Source organism: Primulina tabacum, chromosome 14 (assembly GCF_025594145.1).
Source record: "Primulina tabacum isolate GXHZ01 chromosome 14, ASM2559414v2, whole genome shotgun sequence".
NCBI lineage: Eukaryota > Viridiplantae > Streptophyta > Magnoliopsida > Lamiales > Gesneriaceae > Primulina > Primulina tabacum.
The window spans coordinates 35,781,108-35,787,107 of NC_134563.1; the positions used below are offsets into that span (position 1 = coordinate 35,781,108).

Genomic DNA, 6,000 nt, shown 5'->3' on the forward strand with positions numbered 1-6,000 from the left:
GGTGAACTTGCATTGCATATTCGAATATCCAGTATTTTAATACTCATTCTGAGTATCTCATTTACCAAATCAAGTATTTTAAAACTGAAATTAGGTATTTCGCAAGTAAAACTAAGTACTTGAAAAAGTTCAATGCTTAGTTGCGAATTTGTTTTTTTAAAAATAAAAAAATAATTAAATGAAATGAACATGTCATCTAAATAGATCTTGGATGGAAATACGAGCACTTGGTGAACTTGCGTTGCATATTCGAATGAGTATGTCATTTACTAAATCAAGTATTTGAAAATTGAAATTAAGTATTTTCAAGTAAAACTAAGTACTTTAAAAAGTTCAATGCTTAGTTGTGAATTTGTTTTTTTAAATAAAAAATATTTTAATTCAATGTACATGTCATCCAAATATATCGAGAATGATGGGTGGAAAGAGAAGGACCTAAACAAAAATAGAGATTTATATAATTTTTTATTAATTAAAAAGGATAAAAAGGTAAAAATACACGAAACATGTACTAAAAGCTAAGTTGATCTTTTGTCAGGTATTAAAATACAAAAAAAAACTAATGGGTACTGAATTTTAAATAAATTATTGACAGATGTATTTTTCTCTAAATTATCGTTAAAAAATTATAATTTAATATTGTAACTAAATTTGAAAAAATTATTTTACTAACGAAAAAACAATTAGTAACATCTGACATCATTCGTGACGCCATGCGATTTACCCATTTTAATTACTTTTGCCAGATTTTGTTTTCAGCTAAACACACACATCATACCAGCGACTCTAATTTTTACAAATCGCCACTCCATCGTGAAAACCTAGCTCCTCTTTTTTTTTTCCTACCGTTCTTTTCATTCGCTCAGCATCATTCATTCGCGTGGGCGGGCGGCTCAGTTAAGGATTAGCTCTTCCGTACTTTTTTTTTTGTTTTTTTGGGCCCTCTGCGTTTGCATAATTTAGGGTTTCCTGATGTTGGGAGTTGAATCATTTTGGGATACGGAGTTGAATCAGGATGAGCCTGAATCCCAAAAAATCAGGATGAGTTGAATCCCAAAAAAACACCTGTCTGGTATGAATGAGCCTAATTCTTGGTCTGTAAAGGAACGCCAGTGTAATTACGATGACAGGCGTTATCATAGATTGTCTTCATCCGGAACATCTTCCATACAAAAGTCTATGGATAGTTCTGGACGAGCTTCTTGGGAAACCAATGAAGATAACCCAACTGTACTAATGGGTAATGGCTTTGTCAAAAGACGACAAGATGCTTCAGAAGTTAAGGAAATAGGTGGGGTTAACAGATATTACAAGGATATGTCTCCAGGATTTGACGGAACGGAAAGGCGTAACTGTAACAACAGTTTCGAAGATGATCGAAGCCATTCACGTAGGTATGTGATCTTACATCTTTTTTTCCCATTATTGACGTAAATAATTGATGATTGTGTGATGTTGATATTGAGAGTTTTCTTTGAGTCAATTTGTGCTTGTATTAATTATGGTAATGTTGTGCTTCCCTTATCATATATCACAAAATAGTGAACAGCGGGAGGCTTTCGATTTTAGTTCTCTCCACGGCTATGAATTATTGTGAATTTTGGTATCTTTTTATGCTATTATTTAGCCAAAAATACGAGCCATGTTCCATGTTTTGGATCTCAAATTTAAGCGAGTACTCTTGTGCTGTTAATAAATAGGTACCCTGCAAGAGGCAGAAGCCGGAGCAGAGGCAGGACAAGTGGCAGGAGTCGAAGTAGGAGCTTGAGCAGGGGTAGAGGCAGGGAAAGGGAGCGGGGGAGAGGCTGGAGCAGGAGCAGAAGCCGAAGCCGAAGTAATGACAGCGCAAGGGGTCAGAGCAGAAGTCGTAGTCCTATCAAAGATTATCGACGCCAGTCTTATGGATGGAGTGACAGAACAAGAGGTCCTGATAAATCATCTCAAAGTTGTAGAGACTTTGTCGCAGGAAGTTGCAGGAGAGGCAGCCAATGCAGATTTCTTCATCCTAGTAACATAAGCCATAGGGATGGGGATCGCTTGGAAGATGACCCTGCAGAAAGTTGGAGAAATAAAGTAGATCGAGTCCGTACTTCAAAACATGCTTACAGTAAAGGTCCTGAGTATGAAATGCAGGATGATGGTTCTGAACCTAATCGTGGAAAGGATGAACAGTTCTTAAGCAAAAATAGAAATGCATTTCCTTGCAAGGACTTCATGAGGGGGAATTGTCGTTGGGCGGATTCTTGCAAATTTTCTCACCATTCTTCTTCTGGTGAGAGTTTTGGAAAAAGCTTTAGTGTGAGATCTTTTGATAAGGACAATGGTCACCAGTCGAACCAATACGAGAGACCCATCTGCAAATTTTTTACTGCAGGGAGGTGTGATAGGAATAATTGCAGGTTTTCTCACGAAGTCATCAACAAAGGCAGTTTGCATGACAAGAATAACTGGTCGGATAATGCTACGAGAGTCTCGGATGCTGTGAACATTGTTGGATGGGGTGAAAAGAATGTAGCAGAGACAAAAGGTACTTGTGATATTAGTAATGAAATGGGCAATGGGATGGAAAAGAACGACAAAACTTGGGGAGTACCGGAATGGAAAGAGAGACCTCTGAATAGAGAGAAACAACCTTCTCCTCCCCGGGAAAGTAGTAGTCATGACCAAGACATAGGCTATACTGAATCCAAGGATAAAGTCGGTGTGGCAAACAAGCTAGAACAACTCATCTTAGTTCAACTCTCAGTTGCAAAACCAAGATGAAATTTTGAATGTCCAGCAACACAATTCATTGCAGGGAGATCACAGTTTCTCTGTCAGAGCCTTGCAGCAGAGTGCTTCTTCCACTTCACTTATTCAACAGCAGTATCCGGAAATGTTACAGAATGATCTTGTGAATCAGTTTGTCTCTGGTGTTCTTGACGGGGTGAAGAACTCCCAAAAAACAACTCATCCTGATTTTTTCTCAGGGCAAAGCTCAAATGAAAAAGGAGAAAGAATGTTTCTTGGGCATTCTTCAATGTTAAACGAAACTATTAGAGGGCAAAATATGCTCTATCCTATGCCATCAAATGAAGTAGTTTCCGACTTGAATCTGCCTGAGACAAAGATAGTCAAGCCTTTGAATTTGCAAGCTGAGATGCAGAACCATCAGAAAGCTATTAAATCGCCTAAGATGTCAGAATCAAAGGTCCTGCAATATTTTCCAAATTTGTTGACCAATGAGCACTCTACTCAAGTGACAAACTCTCCAGTTGTTATCCCTGATCAACCAGTTGGTCATGTGACTGAGAATCCTGCTACATTTTTGGGACAGAGATTTGTGAACGAACAAGCACAAGCATATCAAAGCATTGATCCCTCCAATTCTAGTGGAGTGATGCCTTCTTTTTCTGATACCCGAGTGCATGTTCCCCTTGTCAATACAATGAATGCGCAAATGAATGCATGTTACCATGATCTGTTTAATCCCTTGAAAAATGGAAGCGATGCTGGTGAGCTCAGCAATTGTTGTTTAGTCGCGGGTACCGAACAGAATAATCAGATCCATGTGGAACAACCATCTCCATTATCTGTTGGCGCGAAAGTTGATAATTTGAACGTGAATCATCAAGAAAATGTGCCGGTGAAGCAAGATGAAGTAACTGTCAAACCAGAAAATGAAGCCCTTGGTGAGCAAAGCAAGGGCGATAAAGAGAACAAGGCATCAGAAACGCTGGATGGTCATGGCAAAAAATGAAGGGGGAAATGCTACAAAGGATGAAAAGGGTAATGCGTTTATTTAAAAATGCTCTTGTAGAATTTGTAAAGGAGATTTTGAAACCTGCATGGAAGGAAGGTCGAATGAGTCGAGATGTTCATAAAACGGTAGTGAAAAAGGTGGTTGACAAAGTGACTGGTACAATCCAAGCTGATCACATTCCAAAGACACAGGAAAAAGTCGAACATTATTTGTCATGCTCTAAACCGAAAATTACCAAACTTGTGCAGGTAAGTCCTTGCCGTCATCTACTCTTGAACAGTTCTATGTGGTGTCATTTCGAAGCAAAAAATATGGCCCCCGCCACCCTGATTGATAAATATTTAAGTCAGAGTAAATGGACGGGAACAGGGAAAGACCATAATACAAAGGTGCTTTACTCTGACCTAAATAGAAAATGCGCATGACCCTAATCACATGACAAAAGTTAAAAGGCAGCATTTTTAACTTCCTCATACCCCTCACGTTATCTTCCAATGAAATATCTCTTTCCTTATCTTACAATGAAATCTGTTATTTTAACATTGCCCTCTGAAGTTCGCTCTGTGCGACAAAATGGTTGGTGTTGCTTACAGTAATTGACTCATTCTTTAACATGCCATTACCATATCTGGTTTTTATCATACCTAACGAGCTTGCCTAAAATCCTCTCTGTTCAGCCAACACTCCTAGTGGTATAGTAACTCAAAGAGATGTGAGTTCAAACGCACGCACCCCCTATATATATATGTAATATTCAAATATGAGTGAACAGAGACGCACCCCCTATATATATATATATGTAATATTCAAATATGAGTGAACAGAGTATATATATCTCCTCTCAGTTCACTTAGATTTGAATATTTTTCCTCTTCTTTGACCTAAGGCCAACCCCTTGTTTGTTCAGTCTGATGTTTGACATGATAAAATTGGAACGTTTGTTGTCTTTCTGCAGGCATACGTGGAGCGCTGTCTAAAGGCAGATTCTTGATTCAACCCTTCATCTGTTGTATAATAAGTTCCAGCTTGGCATGGAGTTTTTGATCCAAAAGTCAATATATTGCACTTGCATGATTTTTTTCCTCAGTGTTTCTGCGATTTCACATTCATTCCAGGAAAATATTTTGTGGAAGTCAAACTGTTAACACTGTGTGTAATATGAGTTAGCTCTTAGCAGATGTTAGCTTTCTTAATATTCTTTTCGAAGCTTCTTGATATTTCATTTATAATCCACGTAATGATTGCCTATAAGTGGAATAAGACCTGCTAGAAAGATCAGCCTGGATCTAATAAGGGATACAGGGGACTAGAGTGATGAATTCGTGCATTAATCAAATTACAATACGATGATTGTAAATTTGTAATTTTTTCGCGATTGCTTATTGATAATATTAAAGAGAGATGGGGTTGGTGACAATTATGATATAATAACAATTTCGTATCTGTGACTTGTGAGCAAATCCTTGTGTTTGGAAGCGAGTTGTTATCGGCTGTTAAATTGATATATACACAAGTGATGTACACAAATTTCTTAATTATCAACAAAATTATTAATGCAGACAGTTTTTTCGCTTTTTGTAACATCATATTATATATATGTAGCAATATAATTATCGGAAATATTATATTTTTAATTATCTATATTTTTCTTGTGATTTTTCTATTCGTATTATCAAATTTCATTTTTAGTCATTTTTGTTGTTGTAATTTCAGCTTTTTTTCAATGTTACAATTATGTAGCACCGATGTTGACATGATTCTAACGTGTTCAATGTCAAATCAAAACTCTCAATAGAAAAAATTAAAATGATAAAAAAATAGATGACTAAAACAAAATTTCATAATATAAATGACGAAGAGATAAATATATTTTTATTATTTGAGTCATATTTATTTTTGTAATTCTTTATTCATGTTGGCTTTGAGCCCAACATCGGTCATATATGGCCCAAAACATTTCGGGTTGGAACCACTGAAAGACACTGAGCCCACAACACCTCCACCGAACTCCATTGATTTTCTGAAAACGTCAATGAACTCTACTCGTTCAACTCGCTTTCTACAATGGTTCAAGCTCCACAGAAACCATCCATGGACTCCAGTCGTATTTTTCCCTCAATTTTCCAGTCAATATTCATCAATATTTTTTCTGGGCCCTTTGTTGCTGTTGCGAAGAAGAAGTCTGAGTTCGAACCGGTTATAAAGCCATCCATTGTCGAAGAGGTGTCCCTTGATGATGATTACGATGATATAGAAGA

At 37.1% G+C, this 6,000-nt stretch overlaps 1 pseudogene; it reads left to right on the top strand.

Annotated features, from left to right (window-relative positions):
* Nucleotides 1-750: 750 nt before the first annotated feature.
* On the top strand, nt 751-4,935 carry LOC142524792 (zinc finger CCCH domain-containing protein 55-like; annotated as a pseudogene).
* Nucleotides 4,936-6,000: the final 1,065 nt, after the last annotated feature.